The sequence below is a fragment of the Acomys minous genome (assembly GCF_964271855.1).
Source record: "Acomys minous genome assembly, chromosome: 1".
NCBI classification, from domain to species: Eukaryota; Metazoa; Chordata; class Mammalia; order Rodentia; family Muridae; genus Acomys; species Acomys minous.
The window spans coordinates 118,809,258-118,834,717 of NC_140483.1; positions in this window are offsets into that span (position 1 = coordinate 118,809,258).

A 25,460-nucleotide genomic window follows, 5' to 3' on the forward strand; every position below is an offset into this window, starting at 1 on the left:
GGAGGAAAAACAACATGGGGGAAGCCAGCTTGAGAAGTCTGATGATAGAGGCAACGTCGCAGGAGTCAGAACCGAGAGTGAGGAGGGATGGCCGATGAGGAACTGAAAGACCATGCCATGGAGTGTGCTTCAGAGGCAGAAGACTTGCGTCCCCTCTGCCCTTCGTCGTCTGGGAAGCTGGGAGAAGTGGGTATTTTTGTTGTCTGTAAAATGTAGCTGGTGATGTCCTCAGCCTCCCTACCACGCAAGGGTGCATTGTGTGTGTGAGTTAAATGAAAGCATTAAAGCCCTACAACACAGAAAGTTGCCCAATTGACCCTGGGGCAGATTTGGTTGAAGATACAAATAAGTAGGTGAGCAGAAAAGGGAAAGACAAAGGTGAGGCGAATAGTCAAAACAAGCAAGAAGGAGCAAAGAGCTACGTCCCAAATTCAGTGGTGCTGACAGAGGCACCGGGCTCAGGCAAAGTAGCAGCACTGGGATGCTAAGCGCTAATGAGCCTGCAGCAGCACACTCGGTGTGAGGAGACGGAGTGCCTACTACTGTGTGACATGTAACAGGAGGCAGCCAGAGAAGGTGGGTCATAGGGAAACCACAAGGTGGCTGAGGCAAAGCCAAGGCACAGGCTCTTTACTAAGTGGTCTAGATGTCAAGTATCTCCTGAAAGCCTGTATGCTGAAGGCCCATTCTTCAGCTGATGTTGCAAGTAGGTAGAGTCGGGTGGTGGTGGCGGTGGCGCACGCCTTTAATCCCAACACTTGGGAGGTAGAGGCAGGTGGATCGCTGTGAGTTCAAGGCCAGTGTGGTCTACAGAGCAAGTCCAGGATAGTCAAGGCTACACAGAGAAACCCTGTCTGAAAAAAGCAACCAACCAACCAAACAAACAAAAGCAAGTAGGAGGTAGTGGGGACTTTAGTGAGTGGGACTTAACAGAAGGAAGTGAGGCAACTGGAGGCCTGTCCATGAAGGAGATATTCCTTCTTGAAGGCCACTGCTTCCTGACTGCACTGATGTGACCATCGCTGTTCCATCACTTACGGCCTGCCATGATGCTCTGTCCTGGAACAACAGATCAGACTGGTCATGAACAGAAACCTCTGAAATTACAAGCTAGAATTAAATATGCTTTCCTTTCAGGGTGCATCACCTTAGGCATCTGTCTCAGCAACGGGAAGCTTGCCTGATGCAGAGGTTGCAGGCTGATGGAGGAGGAGCCCTCTGAAGGGTGAGACACAGAGTAAGAAAGGAGGGCTGCATTTGAAGACTTACCTTATGTGATATTTAGGATGGGTGAGAGCTTGACTCAGAACAGCAACTGAAAAGGACTGCTACTTTGCTTTTTTTTTTCCCCTCCAAGAGTGACAGCATTCACTTCCTTTTTCTGAATCTAATGATTTGGTTCCAGCCGGATGTTGGAGCAAATGTAAGAGAGGAGAGGGAAAAGGTCCCATTCCTAGGTAGAGGGACGCTTCTGTGGTACAGCGTCCTGAGGGGTGAAGGAAAAGGTTGCGGGAGGAGGTGACAACACTGATCAGGCCTTTCAGGAAGGGAGCTGGTGAAAACGGGATGATGGCGCTTGATTTAGGGGTGAAGTTGAGCGGCAGAAGACAATGGGGGGCTGAAAGGGCTCTGCCGAGCAGTTCTTTTGTTTGTGGGCAAGATGTTGCTGCTGAAGGGTTCAAGGGGAGTGGGAGGGCAGGGGAAAAGTGGGAGGGATGATGGATAGCCGATGAACCTGTGAAGAATGAGGCAAAGCAGCATGAAACCATTTGTTTGGGCTTTATAGATTTTCTAATAAAAACGTCAAGGTTTTCCACACCATTTTGAAAATGTCATCAAATGCAAAGCAGTTCTCCTTGTGCTGGTGACAAAGGCTGCATTTCCAACGGTAAATTCCAGCTTGCGATGTAATAACAAACCTTGTCGGGTTTCCTCCAGCTCAAACCAGGGGTCAGGTTTGGTCCAAGACCCTTCAAGTTGACCTTTGACCCCTCACAGTAACTGAAAACCTCCCAATAGAACCCAGAACTTTCTTTGCTGTTGAGCATAGGGAGCGCAATTAAGGTTTAGGATTTAGCTGGATGGAAACATCTTTAAAGGCAGGAATCAGACTTCTGAGTCATACCTGGGGGGGATGGGCGACCTATGTCTGAGTCACCAGCATGAGTAGCCATGACACAGTCGGCCACAGACTCTTGCCTCTAGCCTCCTGTCCCGCACCCACTGTCACACATTTCCTTGTAGGCACTTGTCTAGCTATTTTAGAGACTCTTTGCTCACATGACAGGCCAGCTCAAAACCTTGGATAGCTTTTCTTTGCCTTGCTTTCCTTGTTCCCTTTTCATAACAGTTTTCTTCAACCCAAGACATTCCAAGAACTACCATTTCAAAACAGAATGCATCTTGGACTGAGAGGGGTGTTTGATACCATTTCACCACACAGAACTCAACTCCAGTGTGCGTCACCAGCTGCGGAACACCTTAAAGTGGAAGTGAAATCCTATCACATACACTTGATCTTGATTTGGCTTTTGTAAGACTCACAAACCAAAACCAAATGTACACTAGGATTCGCCAACAACTGCATGAAATATCGGGTTTTCAGAGCGCAACTGATGCTTGATAAATTTTAATTTAAAAAATCCTTCTCTTTATTGCAGAATAATGTCCCATTACAGAAACAGATCACTTACTTTCCCCCTTCAAATTAAATGCGAGTTCAGTTGACTGGCTGTCTATACCCTCATCCTTCAGAGCTACTCCTTTTTTCTTTCTTTCTTTCTTTCTTTCTTTCTTTCTTTCTTTCTTTCTTTCTTGACAGGGTCTTATATAGGTCAGGTTTGTCTCCAACTCATAGGATAGTCAAGAATGATCTTGAACTCACCACCCTTTTTTTTTAGACCACCAAGTGATAGGATTATAAGTGTGTACCACCATACCCAAACTTTGCTTAGTTTTGGTAAGTTTGTTACATGGCTCCTGTGCTTGCCAAGTTCAGCCAGCCTCTGCCCCAATCCTATACTCTGTACACTTTCGGTACCTGCTGCAACACTGTTGGTGTGCTTCTGCCTAAAGGAACCCTGTCATCCCTTCGGGGTTTGTCTTCATAGCCACATCTTTCATGTAGTCATACTTGATTGCCTCAGTCTGTCAGCCACGACTTCACCTTCCTTTGGAACCTTTGATTCCCCAATGGAAATCAAACCAATGTGCCCTTAGTCATTCCATTTCAACATGTGTGTATTCTAGGTTCTGCTTTCTGGTCTAATACAAACTACCTTGTGTCTATAAAGTAGTGACTCTTGCCTCATACGTTTTTGAACCCCTGTGGTTGCCCTTGAATCTGGAGAGAAAAGACACTGAAGGTTACTCCTGCCTGACAGGACGGTGGTAGCACCAGTGCAATGAGTTGGTTGCTATCTGCTTCCCTGAGCCTCCCAAGTGTTGGCAGACAGGGCAGGGCTGTATAGGCAAAGACAGAACTTTGAGAAGTTCTGTGAAGCAGTTTCTAGCCACAGTTTTGTGCCATGTAGGAAATCATTACAAGGATGTTTGGAAATAGCTCAATTTATTAGTCATACAGATTGGATAAGCTAGTCTTTATATACTAATGGATTATGATAAAAGTCCTTGGTAGGGGTTTAAGGTTTACCGCCTGTATTGTCCTTGGCTGGTGCCTTAGTTTGAGTGGGACCCCTGAGCCCAAATCTGCCTATCATAATGTTCTACTTGTAGGCTTCTAGGACCCTCTGGATCCTTCTACTTTGCCATTCTCCCATGCTTCTCTCATCTAGAGTCCCACTAGAATGTCCTCTCCTCTGTCTCAGTTTCCTGGTAAGTGAAGGCTTTCGTGGGACATGCCCGTTGGGCTAATATGCAGATATAAGTGAGTATATACCATTTGAGTCTTTCTGCTTCTGGGTTACTCACTCATTATGATCATTTCTAGCTCAATCCATTTATCCACAAATTTCAGGAATTCCTTGTTTTTAATAGCTGAATAAACCACCCAGATCTAGCCAATGGACAGAACACTCTCCACAGTAGAGTGGAGAGTGGGATATTACTTTCTCACATACTCTGGTGCCTCACCTTTGACCATGTCCCCTGGAAGGGGAGACCTGGTGGCACTTAGAGGAAGGACAGCAGGTTACCAAGAAGAGACTTGATACCCTATGAACATATACAGGGGAAGGTAATCCCGCTCAGGAACAGTCATAGAGGAGGGGAATAAGGGGAAAATGGGAGGGAGGGAAGAATGGGAGGATACAAGGGATGGAATAACCATTGAGATGTAACAAGAATAAATTAATAAAGGAGAAAAAAAAAGAAAAAAAAAGAGTCCTGACATATCCCTCTCTGAAGAAGGAACTATTGCTTGTCACTTATGATAACCTGACCAAACATTATGACATTTTTAGCTATAAACTAGAACACAGTCTTTTTATGTATATCCATTCATCGGTCCATAAATCCATCCATCCATCCATCCATCCATCTACCAACCATCCATCACCTATTCATTCATTAATTCATTGAACAGATTTCAAGTACCTGCCGCATACCAGGAGAATGCATAAGTATGAAAGCAGTCGCTGCCCTCATGCATACACCAGGGTCATGTGCATACTCATCAGCTGTTGTATCCACAGGATCCTCATCCTCTTAGTGAAGCACCTCCAGATAGAAAATATGCCAGAAAGAAAGATAAGCATATAGAACTTACACAGACACTGTTGTTGTCATTCTCCAAATGATCTGCTGCAACAGCTATTTACACCGTACTTACCTTGAGGTGGGTGTTATAAGCCATCTAGAAAAGTCTTAAAGATAAGTAAGGACATGCATTGGTTATAGGCCAGTACTAAGGGATCTGACAGACCTTGGATTTTGGCTTCCTCTGGAAATCCTGGAACCAACATATAGATATTAGAGACAAATACACACACACACACACACACACACACACACACACACACACACACACACACACATAGTTCCAAAGAAAAAGGCAGATGAGAAGACCAAAAGCCACAGACTACTGTTTGAAACAAAGCAGGCTATCAAACCCTCTGGGGCGATAGCATTTGAGCACAGACCTAGATGAAGCAAGTGTGTCACTGGGGCAGCTGCATGGTACCTGTAGAGAGAAGAGTTGAGGGAGACAAATATGTCAGGCGTGTGACCTTGATGGGATGAGATAATAGAAACTTGGAATCAGACTAATGAGGCTAATCTTTCAAAGTGCTTGCGCAAATTAGATGCAGAGACACACACCAAGTGCTTAGCATATGGTAAAGGGGACCTGGGTGCTTATCACAAACAAGGCCTTTTCTTGATGCAGCCTTGTGGGCAGCCTGGGAATGCCTTCTGTATTTCGGTGTCTTTTAAAAAATCTGTAAATAGGGCAAAAAATCTTTGTTCCCCTCCTCAAAAAACCACCACCACCACCATTACCATCACCACCACCATCACCACCACCACCACCACCACCACCACCATCACCACCACCATCACCACCACCATCACCACCACCACCATCACCACCACCATCACCACCACCACCATCACTACCACCACCATCACCACCACCATCACCACCACCACCATCACCACCACTACCACAATCACTACCACCACCACCACTACTAGCACCTCCACCACCACCATCACCATCATTATCACTGCCACCACCACCACCACTACCATCACCATGACTACCAATACCACCAGCATCACTACCACTATCACCATCAACACCGCAAGCAATAACAAAAGTAGGAGGCCAAGTGAGAAAGCAAAGATGAGAATCATTGCGCTAGCCCTTTAGATTTTGGTCTGAAGGAAGCCAGAGCGCGTACAAGGCCAATTCTTAACACAGAGACAGCTGAAGGCCCTGGCTTTGAAGACTGGGGCTTGGACCCTCAGGGACAGATTGGCAAGCACACCAGAACACTGGGAAGTGAGCCAGCCTGAGGTGGGGGCCGGCTGAAAGGCAGCCTACAGTGACCGCTGCGAAGCAACAAAAACAGTGACACAAACAGGAAGCTGGTGAGGCCATGTGGTCTTGTGAGATCAGAAGGAGCCGGCATGAGGGTGGGGTGGGGGCTGGGACAGGAATGTAGAAATGGTGAGGCCTTCCTAGGAAGAAAGCCCTCTGCTCGTGACTGGAAATTAATGCTGCTATTGAAGTATGGAATAAAGCTTCTACTCTGTATTACTTATTTTGTTTTTGAAAGGAACAATGGGAACCTGCCTATTTACAACTCCCTCTCCTCTCCCCGCCCCAATTTCTGTTGGGAAAGGGTTTTCCTACTGCTGTCTCTCCTTCACGCTCAGGCATCCACTTGGTAATTAGTGGACTCCCACTCAATCTCTGGACATGATTTCACCCCAGCTGATTCCAGATGCTGGAGACTCTGCCTTATTATTTTAGAAAACGGCCCAGTAGAAGCATCTAGTGGATGATTGACTCCCGGTGACAACAGGATCTTCGCCCCAAATAGTATGAGGAGATTGCAGATTGATTCACGGGATGGAGCACCCAGCTGCCCAAACTCAGTCCTGTCTCCTGAGAGCTCCAATCTCTCCCGTCAGTGTCAGGGACCAACAGAACAGCCTCACATCATTCAATGGAGTTAGCTCAGTAATCACCTTCCTAATTCTTGCATATAGGTGTCAATATGTCAGGAGGACCCCAGCAAAGGGACAACAGGGTGGCTTTATTTAGTATTATGACAAGCAAATGCTTGAATACCAAGGAGCTCATGAGCTTTACAGCAGCAGGGGGAAGTGGAAGAGAGGCCCCCTACCCCATGACGCCTGCTTCCAATTCCAGTAGCTCTGTACAGCGCTAAAGGAGACTGCTAACAAAGAGGTTATTCAATAGTTCTCCGAACAAACCCAAAGGTAACAAGTATGGACCGAGCAGACGTCAGGAGACTGAGCACTACTTTGGAAAACTGCCGAGATATTTAAAAATAGCGCTTTCTTATTAACCCAAGCACAATGCTGAAAGTCCTTTAAAATAAACCCCCAGATGCCACCTGCATCTGACATGGCAATAGGATGAATGCCAGCACCGTCCACTGATACTGGAAATGCTCTTAAGGAACAGCCTCGACTGATTGTTCTGGCACAAACAAATCACAAACTAATTTATGTATTCCTGCAGCTGCAGCCCAGGCGAGGCGGGTGGAGGAGTCGGACCAATTCACAGTTGACTAGTGCTGCCTCGCTCTTTGCAGATTTTTGGCATTTAACTATAATTAAGATTTATTGTTCACTAGCTTGCAGGTCAGGGCAAGCATGACAATACGGGTAACTTTTCTGTTTACTAGTGAAATGTCTGGTAGGAGGAAGCCTCAACCCTTCCACGCAGCAGCGTCTGACAGGAATAAAGAGTGCCTCTCCACTCCAGGACCCTCGCATTACCGATTTTAATCAGACGGTGTGGAGTCACTCTTAGGGAGGGCAGGGACAGATCGGAAGCAGCCAGTGAACTGTGCTGTCGCCTTTGCACCAGAAGGGTACGGGCCAGAAGCCAAATCAATTATTGCTGATCTTCTGGATTTGAGGAGAGGACTGTCGGCTTGATGTGGGAGGGAGAGGGCCCTTGATGCTGACAAAGGTTATGCAGAAACCAGGACCTATGGGTTTCTACTACCCCTCCCCGACACCCAGACAAGGGCACTTCTTCATGCCACTTCATTCTCAAGGATGCCCTTGGATTAAATCTGATGGCCGGAGGAGGAGGAGGAGGAGGAGGAGGGAGGTGAGGGTGAGCAGCCCGCAGCAGCCACGCACCTGCCTTCATCTTTTGTCGGCTGAGGTCCTGTGCAGGTGACCCAGGACACTCAGTGGGCGTGAGTGCACAGACTCTGTGAAGGGGGCGGAGGAAGGAGGCAGCACTGCCCGCCCCACTGGCTTACTGAAGGAGAAATGCTAAAACATAATAAACTTCTATTTCTCGCATCTATAATTTATTGACACTGTTGTTTGGCTCCTTGGTATATTTTTCCCGTGACTGTATAAATCAGAAAAGCACCCCTTCTGTGGGCCAGAGATGTGGACTCAGAGCATTGTTGTCTTGTCACCTTCCCAGAGAATGAAGGAAAAAAATCCTTGGCTTTTTTTTTTTTTTTGAGGGGGTAGTATCGCTGAAAATAGAATGTAATTTTACTAGATAATATAAAAATCTCTTTGTATCTCACCTCATTCTATAACAGATTTAAAATGGGGCTTTGCAAAGGATGGAATGCTTTAGGTGAGGAATTAAGAAGAAAATAACTCACAAGACTGCACAGTCCCTGCACCCTGTCTGGTGGTAGCCCAGCTAGCAGTTGGTGGGGGCTCAGGGGGATGTGTACATTGAGGTTGCCTGGTCTCACATTTGTTTCCCTCCTTACCAGAAAACAGATTTGGGGCTTCTAAGAAGTAAAGAGAAGCTTTGTTTGGACATTTAAGAGAGGCTGTGAGAGCATCACTGTTCCTGAAGTTGAAATGGGTATGAAATTCAGGTTAGTAGCGGACAGACATGAGCTCTGAGCATGGATTTAAAGAAAAGCCTTCAACCATTTTTCACAATGGAAGCTTTCTAATACTGTGGGATCCAGTTCACTTATGGTGCTGCTGAATCATGGGAGAGGAAGACGTCACTGTGGGTGGTAGATGTAGATGTATATATTTAGACCTTGGCAGTTTTCACAACCTTAAAGGGTGAATTCTCGGTCCCACTGAAGTCTGTCTTCAGTGTAATGCTCAGATCTTGACAGTTCAAATGAGCTTTGTCCCATCCTGAAGTGCATGTCAGTGTCACAGAGGGCAAACTTGACCCATATGCAAGGCTCATTTACCAAGCCTTGGAATTTTGAACTTGGTAGCACACGCAAGGTCATTTCTAGTGAACACAGCCACCGAACGGCTCCCTCACACTGCTGACACAAGCAAAAACAGCTTCACAAACACACGCTTCTGCCACCATGGACGCGGATGCATGGAAAGGACGTGTAGGACACGGAAGCCATTTAGTGCACAGGACATGGGGGATCTGCTGCCCTTAGGTGCACAAGGAAGGGAGGAGGGGAGCTGCCCACGCTCAGAACAGGTGGGCAGCCGGAGGAAAATCACTCTGCTCTCAGCTGGGGAGGGCTTTGTGGAGGAAGCAGGGTTTCAGGAGCTGCTGGAATGATTGTAGGAGACAGCTTGACAGGGTGGGATGGGGCAGGCGTCCAAGCGCAAGGGACTCTTGCCCAGGAACGAAGGGAAGCTTGAAGGAGGGAATATGTGCTTAGTTGAAAGGGCAGTGGGAACAATTCCAAGGATGAAAGAAGATGAACAGGTGACTCGAGTGCTCGGGGTTGGAGGAGGCCCCTCTTCCGCTCACACACAATTACGCGGTCCTGGATGTTTGAACTTGGTATTGAAAGGATAGTATGGGTGGCTGGGCATGTAGCATGGTGGTGGGGCTTGCTTCGTGTGCACGGGGTCCTGGGTTTGATCCGCAGAGCAGAGTTAAGAAAAATAGTGGCTCGGGGTGTGACTCCATGAGAGTGTCCCTATTAGCATAGGTCCCTCTCCCCCAGCATAACATGAAAGAAAGGAAGGGAGGATGGAGGGAGGGAAGGAAGGAAGGGAGGGAGGAAGGGGGAGAGGGAAGGGAAGGAAGGAAGGGAGGAGGGGGGAGGGAAGGCGGGAAAGAGGGAAGAAAGAAAGAAGGAAAGGCTGTTGAATTGATTAAAAGATGAGAGACAATAGCCAGAGTATGGATCAAAACAGGGAAATAATTCCGCTGTTTAAAATGTTAAAAAAAATAACAAAGCAGCAGAAAGAACTGGGAAGTTACTTTTAAGAGGAGTACAAGTAAAAGTTTTCTGTCTTCAAGGAAGAAACACAAATGTCAAAGATCTCACGTTCTTTTTGCTGATGTTGCTGGGCTAGCCTCCAAAAAAGCTGCAAGAATATTTATTTAGCTAGTTAACTGTTTGCTGACAGACTGGCTCTGACTCCCGAGCCCTTCTCCGTTACTTAGCTTTCTGATGCTACAGTGAAATACCTGAGTTAACTGACTCAGAAAAAAAAAAAAGGGTTATTTTTGCCTTACAATTCTAAGATTCCAGTCCCAGGTCATATGGCCCCATAGGTTTGGACCTTTGGCAATGGAACACGGGTCACACATTAGACACATTTTTGCAGGGCAACAATGCTATTGTACCGTTGTCTAAATTAGTGTTCTGTTTCTGTGAAGGGACACCATGACCGTGGCAACTCTTATAAAGGAAAACACTTAATTGGGTCTATAGCCTACGGTTTCAGAGCTTTAGTCCATTGTCATCATGGCGGGAAGCATGGCAGCATGCAGGCAGACATGGTGCTGGAGAAGGAGCTGAGAGTGCTACATCCAGATGCAAAGGCAGCAGGGACATAGAGACAGCAGGCCTGGGTTGGGCTTCTGAAACCTCAAAGGCCACCTCCAGTGACACACTTCCTTCACCAAGGCTACACCTACTCCACCAACGCCTCCCCTCCCAAACCTTTTAAGTAGTACCAATCCCTAAAGACTAAGTATTCACATATACGCGCCTACGGCAATCATTCTTATTCAACCACTGCAATCATGGACCATGAAGCCTCGCCTCAGTGACTAGCTGTGGTTCCACAAGTTGTTCTGGGGTTTACCCACCTTGACCTAAGAACCTCAGTCTATCCAATCCACAACAGCATGCCAGGAGTAGAAGCTATCCATATGTATGATGTCAAAGGCCAAGGACTGGCACTTTGCTTTGCTCTTCCCTGATCGTGATGGAGAACATGTCTTTGTATCTCAATCATCTTTATATCTGAGTATCTGCATCTCACCTGTGTTAGTCACCTGTGCCTGTCCTCAGAGTTGCTTATTCAAATTCATTGTCCGTTTTTTGTGGGCATCTTGTTGTTTTACGGAAGTTCTTTGCATATTAAGGATACATGTCTCATTGGTGCAAGGCAGCCATACTTGTCTGTACCCTTGTCAATATTCACTTGGATTGACTTTCTTAGTTTGCCAAGTTAACAATCTAAAAAGGGTATTTTAGTATTTTTGCACAATTATACTTGCTTATTAATGAGGCTGAAAGTTTTTCTCACGTGTGTGTTAAGGCATACATCCTTTTAAAAGTATCCTGCTGCCTACTTTTGTAGAGTATTAACAGTACTCATTGCTATATATCATCTCTCTCTCTCTCTCTCTCTCTCATCTAGATAGCTAGCTATCATCATCTATCTGTCATCATCTATCTATTATTATTATTGTTGTTGTTGTTGTTATTTATCATCTACCTACCTATTATCTATCTATCTATCTATCTATCTATCTATCTATCTATCTATCTACCTATCTATAATCTACCTACCTAGCCTAGTCTCTATTACTTGTTATAATATTTTGTCATGGAAAACATGTCCCAGCTTACCGTCCAATGTGCTTTTCTGCCTGTTTTTCGGTGAAACTGCTGAGAACGTAAGTGGCCTTCCGAGTCTTGTCGTTCTTCACTCTCCCCCTCTGTTCCCTGTGCTGTGACATCATCGATGTGAAGAGGATGGCTTGCTTGGACTTCTCTAATATATTCTCCCAATTCATCTGGCACCCAGCGCACTTTAGAAGGCACTACACACTGAGTGGGCACAAATTCCGTATAGAACCCCTAGTATTTGCGATGCAATTTTCTCTAGATACCCTGCTTTCATGTCACCATGGTTACCAGACACCCAACACTTGAGAAGACATATAGAAGCTTCTCCTTTTGACTTTTTCAGGTTTAGCTTCTCCAAGCATCATTCTCATATGGCCCCGTCACTGCTCAGCCCCATGCCCATGCAGGTAGCCAGTGTGTGCAGGCACACATGGCCTGGAGCAAGAGGAGCCAATGCTGCTGGGTCAGGACCAGTAATGACTGGATGAGGCTCACTCTGAGGGCCTGAACGCAAACACTCAAGGGTACTGGCCCTTCAGAGGGCAGAGGGATCATGGCTTTCCCTTTTATTGCCTTCTGCTTGCACTTCTTGGCTTTCCTCTCCCTCTTTCCCAAGTCTCCCCACCTCCGTACTTTGTCCTTCCCCCATCTATAGTTTTGCTTCCCCCTGATCTTTCCATTTACTTCCCCGAGCTTCCTCCATCTCTATCGTTCTGGCAAGTTTACAGCATAAAGCATTTGGTTCCACTTTAAAGGTGAAAAATAAAAATGCAAGGAAAGGGGGACATCTTGAAGTGGTCCAGAGAGGGAGTGATGGAAGTGGAATTTGGACCCAAAGCCCTTGACTGCAGAGTCCGCACTGGAGCGCCCTGTGCCTCTAAGCCCTAAGAGGATGGGGTTTCTGAGGGTACGATCTGCGCCTTGGAGGAGAGGTGCAGAACTCATGGCAGGAGTTGGCACTATGCTCCCCTTCCTTGTTCCACTGGGCCAACCCCCCCCCCTCCACCCTGCAGGCACTTGGCTGTCACCTGTCTTCATTGTGCTCCTGTTTTTCAGCCCTTACCCTGTAGGTCTGCTGTGTCTTGCCCACATGGTGGGGAGGGGGTGGCGGGGGGGGGGGGAGGGAGGGCATCATTACTTTGCAAACAAAACATGTCCTGCTCTCCCTGCAAGATAGGCTGTCTGCAGAGACTTCCTGCAGACTACTGTGCTCATCCTGGCTCAGGATTCTTGTAAACTGCAGTCACAGAGGGTGGCACTTCCTGCCAGAGGGAACCGTGTCCTCTCCCTGACCTCTGTCTTATTATCCCTTGTTGTCCGTCTTAGAATCCCTCCCCCCCATTGCACTGAGGCCCTCGTCCTCCCCACATCAGGCCACCTCAGGCGGAGGAGAGAGACTATGTCATTTGGAGGTGACAGGGGACACACTGACATTGCGGAGCGGGCCCTGTTCCTGGCTCTGTGTTCACTGACCACCCAGATCCTTTCCCAGAACCAATGAAAGCCAGGGCTTACCGCTAGTAAGGCTCAGTTCTTTTCCCAACACACAAAGGTAGAGTGAGCTGGCAGTTCCTGCCCAGCTTCTGCAAGAAAAGATTTTTGAAATAGCAGAATTCTTGCTTTCAGCTGGAGCTGGTGTGAGGCAGAGACCGCATCTCAGGCTGCCCTGGCTAGTCTCTTCTTCCCCAGCTCCAAGCTGCCTTTTGCCTCTAGCATAGAAATCTTTAGGGGCTCTCTTCTGAAAGCTCTGTCTCGCCTGGCTCTTTGGTCATTCTCTTTTAGGGCTTTAAGAAGGGTAGGAACTGAGAAACATATTCGAACTGCATTTTTGGAGTGAGGCAAACCTTTCTCATGAAGAAATAAAAGAACAGACATTAATAGCTTGGAAAACAATGGTAATATTTAATTAACCTTTGGAAATGGCTGGTGTGCACATCTGCATGTGTCGGCTCATCCTCAGAACAGAGGCGCTGTGTGTGCCCAGGCCAAGATCAACACACCGGGCCACGCATTTCCTCCAGTGGGATTTCACAGGGGGGGGGGGAATATGTACCAATATAGCCCCTCCCCCCTCCTCCTAAATCAGTTGTTTTGCTTTAAAAAATTCATGCGATCCAGCTGCCCCATTGAGGCTGAACATGGCCTGTTGTGCTCACATCTGAGCACCCCAGGTTGAAGGCTGGCTCCTTTCCCTGTCATTGTAGCAGACAGGCTGGAGGCCTCCTGGGGGAATGGAAGGTCAGTTCTGATGACAGCGAGAATCAGCTCGGTGTGCATGGAGTCCTCCCAACACGGCATGCATCCACGGGACACAGGGAATTAGACTCATCTGCAAGTGTCAAATCACAGCTTCTTTGGTGACTTTTTTTTTTCTCTCTCTCTCTCTCTTGCCAAGGTGGTGTGCTCTGTTAGTTTGAGAACTAATGTCACCTATAGAGCAAGAAGGTTGGCTCATTAACATATCACCTGGGTAAAGTAAATCGATGTTGATGGAATTGTTTAACGCATTCCCTTTCCGCAGGGCTGGGTGAGCCTCGCAGATCGCGCCTGTGAGTTCCACTACAGCTAAAAGCAAACCCTTCGCGTCTACTCTGTATCCCAATAGCTGCTTTGAGGAGCGGGTCTCATGATGGATGCCTGGGCTGATGAGTGAGGACCGACAACACACTTCCTTTTATCAATAGCCAAAGAAGAGAGAATTAGGGAGGGTACTATTTTCCTCTTTGGCACGTTGGAACTTAAAGAGGGTAGACATCAAGACAGTGATGGAAATAAAGATGGGTGTCTCTGGCTGTATGACACATCAGTCAACCGGAGTCCTTAGTGGTGGCACATCTCTGTAATCTCAGCACGCTGGAGTCAGAGGTAGGAGAATTAAAATTGAGACCACAATTCTACATAGTGAATTCCCATCCATCCTGGGCTATAGTGAGAGCCTGCCTTTCAAAAAAAAAAAAGTCTTAAAAGAATAACTACACTCAGCAATAATTCTTTAGTTTTTTCTCTGTATTCTCTGAGCGATGAAGAAGTCTGGGACTTCAAAACTAGCTTCCTCCTCTTCTTCCTCCTCCTTTTCTTTTCATAATGCTTTTTTAAACTTTTATTTGTATTTTATGTGAATGTGTGTTCTGTCTACGTGTGTGTGTGTTTGTGTGTGTGTGTGTGTGTGTGTGTGTGTGTGTGTGTACACCATGTATATATCAGAACTCTTAAGGCTGAAGTTATAGAGTTGTGAGCTGCTATGTGGTTGCTGGGAATTAAACCCAGGCCCCCTGGAAGAGCAGCCAGTGCTCTTAACCACTGAGCCATGCATCTCCGTATCCCCCAAACAAGCCTTTAGGTAAGACTAAAGGCAAATGAAAACTTGATTAAGATGAAAAGACATGCAGCTGGTTGTTAAATTCACCCTTTCCTGATCAGAAGGACATGCCGTCATTGGCACAGCAATTGCAAAATGATTTTATTTTTTGGTGTTCTAGCAAGACCGACACATGGTAGAGATGAAGGAATTAGTCTAGGGTATGTGAGAACTTGGAAAGAATGGTGAGCGAGCACTTCTCCATGGGTGCAGGTGTGACCATCAGTGATACAGCTCTTTTGGCAAGGACAAGAAAGGCAATGGGCCACAAGTGCCACAACTGTGAAGTCTACCTGTGACAATTGCATTGAGAGTGAAAGTCTTTTGGCTCCATGAAATTACAGAAATTTGGTTTCTAGTAGATTAAAAAAAAACAAAACCAAACAACAACAACAACCAACATATGTTGATCACGAGCCTACATTTAGATAGCATTTGTGGGGCTGGGGAGGTGGCTCAGGGGTTAAGAGCATACACTGCTCTTCTAGAAAACTCAGGCTCCATTCACAGCATCCATGTGCGGTAGCTCACCAGCTTGAAACTATAGTTCCAGGGGATCAGACGCCCTCCTCTGGTTTCCAAGGACACTGCCTGCAATATGATGATTTGGCCAATTACTCAGTAAGGAAAGTGCATATGGATTTGATGATGTGGGATTCTATACTGCAAAGGGTCTTGTATGTGGGCCAGTCTTAGCCTTGTTTCTGCTACTATAACAGAACACACAAGACTGTAGATGCTATAAATAGTTTATTTGGCACATGAGTCTAGAGCAAGGGAAACTTGGCAATATGGCCGAGGCACCTGGTGAAGACCTGGGTACTGTGTTATTCAGTGGATGGAGTCCGAGGGGCCAAGTGAGTATATAAAACAGAGAAATCATGGCAGGCCTGTTTATTGTTTTTTTGTTGTTTTGCTTTGTTTTTCAAGACCGGATTTCTCTGTGTAGCCTTGGCTGTCCTGGACATTCCTACAGCAACTAACTCCCTCTCTCAGGATAACAGCATTGATCCAGTCATGAACTAGAGCCCTCTCAACTTGGTCACCTCTTAGAGGTCCCACTCCTCAACCCTTTTCCAGTGGCAGCTCTGGTGCAGCCTGAGTTATGGAGAGGACTTGAAACCCACAGAAGGGATCCATATCAGCAGGCTCAACGCAGTCTACCAGGAAGCAGCCTTTGACACTGAAGCGAGAGGCCACCACATGGCAAGGTGACATGCCAATGACACCAAAGCCAGCTGCGAATGCTGATGCCAGAGCTTGCCACTGATGGGAGAGGGTGCTCTTCAGTGTCCCATGTATTCATGCCTATCCAATGCCCCGTGCTAAGCTCCCACTTCCCGTGATTAGCTCCCTCATAAAATCTAAGTTGACTCCCAGGAGGAGGGAAGGACACTGTATGTGCCTGCATAAGAGTGGAGGCAGTAGAAGTGTGTGTGTGTGTGTGTGTGTGTGTGTGTGTGTGTGTGTGTGTGTGTGCACGCACATGCGTTTTTGCATGCAAGTGGTGAGAGGCTGAGGGTCTGAGCGGTTTTCCAAGATTCCCCAGAATACAGAAGGCTTGCGGTGCGTTTGGGAGAACTGACAAGAACAGCAGAAGGTGAGGAAATGGCTGGAAGCAACACTAATGCCACTCCATCTGGAAAGAGGGGTACTGTTTAGTACGTCTGGAAAGCATTATTTCTGCAAATAGCTCAACCTCTATCAACTTTCAGGCAGGGATCCCGGTCTGCTGCCAAAATGAGATCTCCCTGACGGCAATGTGGTGGGAGACACTGAGCAAATGAACTAATAGCACAAAGCAGGAAATCTGTAGAGATGGCAGCCGCGAAGGTACCACACAGCAAGCACCTGCCTCTCTCCAAAAAGACAGCCGGGGCTTCACGTCACATTAGGCTGGGGCCGCACTGGGGGAGGGCTCAACCTGGTGGGATTTGGAGCTCAGCAGCCATTTCCAACAATTTCTCACAATTTCTGGGCTCAGAAAAGCCCCAAATAGAGTTAGCCAAATGGCTTTCCTGCATTGATTTTTATACCCGTGGGTATTTTGAAGGAAATTAAATCCATGTGTTTCTGATTCGGTTGCCATTAGCACATGAAAACGCTGGGGTTTTTTTTTTTTTGAGAGTTATGGTGTGCAGTGGGTGCCTTCGCACTGTGCAGCTTAAATGCCATAAAACCGTCTAGCCAGACATGGAGGTGCAAGAAACCGGGTGTGCTGCTGCAAGCCATTTCTCTGCCCGTCCAGAAGGCAACATGTTTTTGTCATTTGCATCCTCTCTGAATGTAGCACAACATGTTTTCTCGTGCCTGTTAATCATCTATCATTTCCAATTTGAATGAAACAGTATTAGTATAGATGATGAGAAATTGCCCTTAACCACTAAGAGCTGGATGGGAAGCGGCCAAAAAGACCGGCACTGGTTTTTCACTGGTACCCAGGCAAAAAAGTCAGTGGAGGCTGTAGCCCAGGAGGCTTCCTGAGGGCAAGAGGGCTAGGCACTGCATCACCTCAGCAGGTGAGCCTGTTTGGGAAGAGGCTGTGTGGGAAATACAACAGCTCCTGCCTCTTGCCTTTTGTTTGTCTGTTTTTTGTTTATTTGTTTGTTTGAGACAGGGTTTCTCTGTGTAACCGCCATTGGCTGTCCTGAAACCAAGCTGGCGTCAAACTTATTCTAGAGATTCACCTGCCTCTGCCTCCAAAGTGCTGGGATTAAACACCTGCTCCACCACACCTGGCTTTTGAATTTTTTTCTTTCTTTCTTTCTTTCTTTCTTTCTTTCTTTCTTTCTTTCTTTCTTTTATTCTTTCTGTTGTTGTTCTTGATTGTCAGATTGAATACCTTTGGTTAGGGCTCTTTAAGGAAAAAAAAGGTTTATTTTTTTTCACAATGCACATGTGTGTGGATATGAGCACATGAGTATAGGTGCCTATGAAGGCCCGAAGAGGGTGTCGGATCCCCTGGAGCTAGAGTAATAGGTGGTTGTGAACCCCCTGAGGTGGGTTCTGGGACCCAAACGCAGGCACACATTCTTCGACACTGAACCATCTCTCCACTTTTCATAGACAGACAGACAGACAGACAAAGATGCCATTAGTCTTAGTTATCCATCCTTTGCATGATTGCCTATGCTTAAAAGGGATCTACACCTTCAGTAGAAACTGTACTTTGATTTTTGGTCTTTACCAAGATTGCTGCTCTGCCATCTGAGACTCTGCTGTGCTGCTGGACAGACAGTGAGCCACGGCTCATCCTGTATGGCTAAGCCATGATGTGCAGGAGGTTATATGAATTCAGTGCTTTTTCCATTTACAGCGTTATCAGTTCACAATGGGCAGACTGTCAAATGAGTCTAGTTAGGGCTTTTTCTAGTCCTCTAGTCTATGAATTACAAGCCAGAGTCGTAAGTAGAGGGACACTTATGTTAAGTCTCTACTGTGTTCAAGGTCTTGGGCTTGATTTTGAGAACTTTTCAAAGATGAGAGGAAGTGTTGGTCTCTGGAGGGAAGATGTAGGAGAAAGAGCACAGGGACTAATTTATTAAATATTGACAGTGAGGGAGGTGGAAGCAGGAGAATAGGGAATTCAAGGTCATCCTCAGATACATAGCAAGTTCAAGGCTAACCTGAGCTACTTGGGAACCTGTATCAAACACACACACACACACACACACACACACACACACACACACACACACACACACACTCACACACACTGCTATGGGCATTATTTGCTTGATTTCACTATCAAATAATTTGCTAAAGTAGATGCTATCACTCTCTTTTGTAAGAGCATTTTACTAAGGAAGCAGGAAGCTTTGGTAATTTGCCCAAGGACACAGAGCTTGTATGCAGAGGAGGCAGGACATAGAGTCTCTTTTCTCTGATTGAAAAGCGAGTGACATGTTCTCTCTGTGCTGTTCTTTACTATTTCATGTGACAATTGTTAAGTAGCTGTGTATACTAATATATGGGATTTGATATCTGGCATCATAGGAGGAGTATTTAACTTTGCCTTGGTGACCCTGTAAGACTTTACTGAGAAAATATTATAATGTTTGTTTGGGGTTTTGAAGGGATGATCAAGAGTGACCCAGCAGAGAGAAAGAATGGGTAGCAGATGACAAAGGGACTGACGGGCCCAAGGACACTGTTTCAGCACCGAAAATGTACTCTTTACTCCATTTGGACAGCACTGATTAGTATGTAAACTGCTGGCCAGGTCACACTTGTGTGGATACGATTGTAATGTAAGTGTAGATTCTCTGCACCCCCAGGCTCCTCTCACTGTTCTGTCCTCTGGGCAGTGGAGGCTCTTCACTGACACCTGGCATCTCAAGGAGTGTTTTGATTCTCCTTGACTTTTGTTAACCTTGACAATGCCACTGGAAAAACAAGTCCCCTCATTTCTCCTCTGTCCACACTGTCACCTGGGGTGCCTTGCTTCTTCTTTGCAATGGGGAAAGAAGGTCTGTTTCAAGCACAGCGGGTGGCAATTTTGCTCTGAATTCAGAGGCTGTGGGGCAAACTGGAGATTTCATGCTCCGGCCAAGGCAGTGGCCAACAGAGCATCAGTAACTCAAATGGTGTGCTCACAACCTGCTTCCCATGACATTGCCCGCGAGTGTGGATGAGCTGGGAAGTCGTCATTGAGCTGATTTCCGGGAGGCTTTCTAGATGTCCTGAGTCTGGTTCTCTCACTTTGTACAGCCTCAGTCTCTTTAGCATGGCTGTAGCCAAGCTTGCCCTATACCCTCTTCGGAAAGCCAGCAGTAGACAGTTTGTTTGCCAAGGCGGTCTGGCCTCATCACATCCCTTACCTAGCTCAGAAGCTGTGTGCCTGGCATGCTGCTCAGTGGGAGAATGTTTATTCAGGCCCCAGGTTTTGCCCCTAAACCCACAAAACTCAAAGCAAACATGAGCTACTGCAGATGTCCCTTATGTCCTGGCAAGGGCAGTGCTCCATATAGACTTAGTGGAGCAACTTGTGGTGCAGACTCAAAACTAAAAGGAAATCCAGACTGCCTTGTTGGTTAGGTGAAGAGGGTGGACTCAACTGTCACTAAGGATTTGCTGCGTCTGCCTTTCCTGATTGCTGCCAGACATTGAGACCAGTTGTTTCTTCTCCTCCAGTCAAAGATGAGCGCAGTCTCCTCTCTCTCTTGATTTCCTCCAGAGACTGTTTCACTGCTCTCTTCTCTTTGCTACATGGAAACAAATCCTAGTTTATTTTGCCTTTTCTCAGAAGGGCATTCACCACAACCATACACATCAGCCATATCTGTTGCATCGACTTTGCTGCGGAAGATGAACAGGCATCTAGTCACTTCTGATAGGGGACCAGTGAGTATAGCTGCAGACACAGTCACATATGTAACTTATGGGTGGCCCATGGTCAAGAAAATGCTTCCCCATCAACCACTCATACTGTCTATATCCTGGGGGAGAGGTGAGGCTGCATGGTACGCTACCCTCTCTCTCTCTAGGAATGTTGTTGAGCCCAATCTTGTGTGGATCACACTTGGGGGTCATAGCTGCTGAAGAGTTTAAGAAAGTGACGGGTGTGAGTGGGCCATAGCTTTCCACAATCACCCACATGCCCGTGAGTCTTTTGGGGGACCTTCTCCAAGGCCTCCGTGCCATTGTCCTGTCACACTACCCTAACAGAAACCCAGAAGAGGTCTAAATAGTGACTCTGTGGGGGCTGTATTGGGATATAATAGATTTGGCCTTTCCAAGCTGTGTTCAAAAAGCGAACTCTTGTCAGGGAGCTTGCAGCCCACCACCTTCTTTAATTGGGGCCTTTCTGAGTCGAGGCAACACTAACTGTGCTGTAAACATGGTGGCCAGCAATTAATGCCCTGGACCCAGTTCCCCTGGCTGTGCAGAGAGGCCAGTCAGGTGGCCTGGAGACATCATTGGCAGCCACCGCTCCTCCCTGTATTTGGGAATGAAGGACCCATAAAGGATGGCTGCCTTCCAATCTGCCAATAAATAAATAAATAAATGTAGGGAATGTTGACACTGCCGCCCCCCCCACACTCCCCCTCCCCGCCCCCCGCGCCAGACAGCAGCCATCTTCAGGGAGTTGAAAGAGAGAACGGGACTGAATAGGCTTTTGAGTAGTAGCCTCAACTCTGCTTGGAACCTCGCCTCGTTTTGGAAGTCTTTCAGTTGGCTTTCTGGCCCTTGTTGGAAAGTGAGACCGTTCTGTCAGACATGAGGTTGTGTGAGCTTATTCACAATAGTTATCAGCAATAGCCCAAGATGGAGTCATTTGTAAGGAGGAGCTGTTGTCAACAGATACTTCAGCTATGGTTTGGGAGGGTGGCTTAGCTCCTGGGAGAATGTGTGCTCAACCTGCAGCCTGCTCCCAGGCAGTGTAAGGCAATGGACACACACACACACACACACACACACACACACACACACACACACACACACACTAGGACTACTCAGTTCTGGGCGTTGATCTCAGCCCATAGGTTTGCAGCCTTTTTATTTCCCTCCAATTCTGTGCATTGAACAAATTGCAAGTCAGCCAAGAATGAGAGGAAATATATTTACTTTGCATGCCTAATGCTTCAGCTCAGAAGAAGAAGAAGAGGAAGAAGAAGAAGAAGAAGAAGAAGAAGAAGAAGAAGAAGAAGAAGAAGAAGAAGAAGAAGAAATAAAGCCGTGACAAATGAGTGAGTGAACCCGGGGGTGCGTGGCTTCTCTGTGCCCCACAACCTCATGCTGTTTCTGAATTTTGAATAAATCTGGAGCGACATTTCTAGGCTGCTTTGCTCTGAGTTCTTGCCACTTATTCACACAGGCATCTTGCTTTCTCCTTGGGACCCCTTAGCATCGCCATCATGTAGGGCTTCCCGTAGAGACTGCATTCACTTGGCACATGTGCCTCCTTTTCTTGTTCTGGAACAGGTGACTAAGGCATTCTCCAGGCTTCTCCCACCTTTACATTTTATCTCATTGCTTTCTCGTTCCTTTCTCCACTTTCCTTGAAAAAAATTTCAAGAAAGTTCAGTGCAAACAATTGAGAAACTCTAACAGAAACTAAGGGCGGAGAGGGCAAAGGGCTAAAGAGGCAGGCCAAGGCCAGTGGGAAGGCCAGACTCCTGGGCAGAGCCTCCAGGCCTAAGAGACCAGCATGCTGACAGCTGAGCGACTGTCCTCTATGATGTGCCCACTGCTTTTCTTTACCATGTCATGTCTTGTCCCCCTACATTGGCATAGGGGGAGGATCTACATCAGTATAACAAGCTGTATAGTATGCTACCAGTTTTGACCAGTTGAGACAACGCTGCTTTCCCAGAATGCTTTCACAGTACCTGAGCAGCTTCCTACTATCGGTTTCAAGATGAGATATTCCCATAAATAGAGAAATTCTGCTTTCCCAGAAGGGCTCTTGTCAGAACTCAGGTTCCAGAGAACCGAGGATTAGGTATGGAAGTTTCCATGGACCACTTCCGGTTTAGGGGCTGGTGTGGCATCCAATGCTATGCTGTTTCTTAGCATTTCCCCCACCTACTGAAGAGACACAAGATTCTCCCCTCCTCCACGGTTCTTTGTACGAATTTGCTACTTATTTTATTTAATTGTGTGAAAGTACCCAGAATTATAAAAACTGAGTAAAGAAGTAAATTTAAAAATTAAAAAAAAAATCCTAATTGGTGATGCCTGATTTCTTCTCTTCATGTTGTTGCTACTCTTGTTGCTTTCGGTTTTTGTTTTGCTTCTGGACTGTTGTTGTTTTCCAGGGAAGCTGTCGTTTATCGTGAGAACAAGAGCAGCCATGTGTTGATTTTTCTGGATTCCTTTTGGCTACTGTCCCAGTGCTAATGAAGGCCCCTTCCCAAGTGCTAACGAGCTGGTGCCAAAATCAGTTATGCCGAAAACAATGGAGGAGCAGTGTGCAGACAGCATGTATACTTTGCATATATGCGCGCGCGCGCGCGCGCACACACACACACACACACACACACACACACACACACTCACACACAGATATTTAAAATAATATGTGCATGTCCAACTTCCTGTTTGTGTAAATTAGATATACCCATTCGTGCAAACATGATGTGCATGCTGGAACGTCACAAAGGAGACTATAAGGGTTCCTTTTATGAAAAGATTTGTATTTGGTTGCAGAACTCATTCTTTGCTCAGAGAAGGAGCAAAGTTTCTAGATTTTTCTGAGCACAAATTTTCTATCTGGGAAACTAGTTAGAAATGTACTTTCACCAACTTGAACAACTTAAGGGGTAATACCAATGTGGCTATAGATCTTATTTTATTAAAAAGAAGGTCCTGCTATAAGAAGCAACTGCTTAGCTTGGGATTTGCTTCCGGGCTGATTTTAATAAAATCACCAGCATTGATCACTGAGCACTTTTGAGGTGGCTCATTAGCCGGAAGGGGTATATTTTGTGGCTTGGGCTCTCTCTGGCTTCCGCGGGTCCTCCCTGCCTTTCTCTCAGTGTGTAATTATTCTCGCCTCAATTTGTTTACACAGCTTGGAGATAGGGACAGAGTTCTCTGGCGACCGTGCAACTGCCTGCAATCACCCTAAAGAGAAGCATTTAGACTCTATAAAACCTAAACGCCCGGCATGCACCATTATATGGCCGTCATTGAAACTTAGTAAATTAAATTAAATAATTTTAAATAACTTGATTTCAGGGATTTAAAAATTTATCTCTGTGGAATCCAGTAGTCAATTTTATTATTATTATTGTTCATCAAGTACAATTTATGTTTTTTATGAATCAAAATCCCTCTCCTGCCTCGCGGTCCATGTAGCTCTCTGCACTCTCGACTGAGTCGGTAGCTTCGTGCGCCATCTACCGGCGGCGTCTAGTACCGCGGCAGCGAGGTCTCTCTCCAACCCTGGGTCGCAGATGGGGGGGGGGGGGGAGGGGGGAGGGGAGGCGCCGCGACAACCAGGGTGGCCACGTAGCACAGTCTCTTAAAAAAAAAAAAATCTCGGTTAGGACGATGCTCGAAGCTGCTGAGCAAACTGTTCCCGTGGGCTTTGTCACCTTGAAGCACGGGGAAAGCCCAGAGAGACTCTGGATGTCGAAGCTGCAGGTTTGTTTTCTGTCAGTGGACGCCTGCTCTTATTCTCCTTCATTAACGCCTAGATGTGACTGACCTGCTGTTTGCCCGACATCACCGGGAAACCAGCTGTCCCTCCACACCCACGGCCTTTCTCTGCTCAACCACAGCTCGGTTCCAAGGGGCCGTTGCCTGTGTAGACGCACAGCCCAGATAAATATTTTATTTCCTTTTTTGAAACAGTCAAATTCATGCGTGGTCGGGATAATGGCAAGCCACACTTTGTTTTTTAAGACTATTTTTACATTTATGTTCAATTTAACAAGTAAACAACCATCGGATGATAACTGATACTGGTGGAAGGCAGGAGGGAAGTCCCGTCCTAAGTCTGAAGCAATTCTTGGCGCCTTAGTTTGATGTATCTCATTTCGGTAAAGTGCCACCTACATCTCCCCCCCCCATCCCCGCGCCCCCCACAGTAGTCAGCCATCCAATGCACCCACATAAAATGGTTCCCCAACACCCACTGGCTAATAATCCAAGCACCCAGGAAAAGAGTCCTTCCCTCTAGTTTCAGCTCTCTTCTAGTTTGGAGGCTGAGGGCAGAGTGGGGAGCTGAGAGGCCGCCCTGCTCTCCAGTTTAACAACCGGCTTGGCTTGTCCCCTCCCCCACTAAAATGCTTCAGCAGAGCAACAGATGGTGGTGGGGGCTTTTTGCTCAGTTTAAGATGGTTCATTTCGTGCTTTCTCGGGAGAAAGATGACGAGAGCTCCACTCTGTAGTTAACAAGAGCAAAGGAGAAGATGAGACGTCCTCGAAAAGATTTCACTTCGTCTGGCCCTCCTGGTTCAGACTGTGTGGTTGGTGCGCTTTTTTTTTTGTCATCTCCAAGAGGAAGTCTCCTCCCTCTTCTTTAAAAGGAGACCCCTGTCCCGCCTTGCACCTCTGCTCTCTTCCTTCCTAGGCATGTACCTTCCATGTCTGTGCAGAAAAGAACTGTAAAGGAGAAGTTGTCAGACTGGAAGAAAAACATAATTTATAATTCTGTACACGTCAAGTTACGAATCTCTGGGGATTTTAAGGTCTTTTTCTTCTTTCGAGCAAAACACAAAACTAAGCAACGACAGCAGGAACAGGGCTGGAGAGATGGTTCAGCCGGGAAAGGCGGAAAGGCACGTTATCCCCAAGCCTGACAGCCTCTGTGATCCCAGAGTGCCGTGCGGTGGAAAGAACAGACTCCCAAGCTCTGTTCTGTGACTTTTCTCTACACATGCACTATGAAACTCAAGCACTCCCACCCCTGCCTCACCCTGTGAGAGAGGGAGTCACACATTAAATAAACGAAAATGTAATGAAAAATAGAAGTCCCACAAAGGAAAATATTCAATTCAAGAAAATCAGATTACAGCGGAGTGTGCTGGCTCATGGCCTTTAGCCCAGATATTGGAACACAGAGGAAGGAGGTTGGCTGTGAGTTTAAAGTCCACCTAAACTACAGAATGAGATCTCCCCCTCAGAAACAAACAAATCAACAAACCGTTTATGCTGGCATGGTAATGTGTGTCTATAAGTAATCCTAGCCCTTGGGAGGCGAA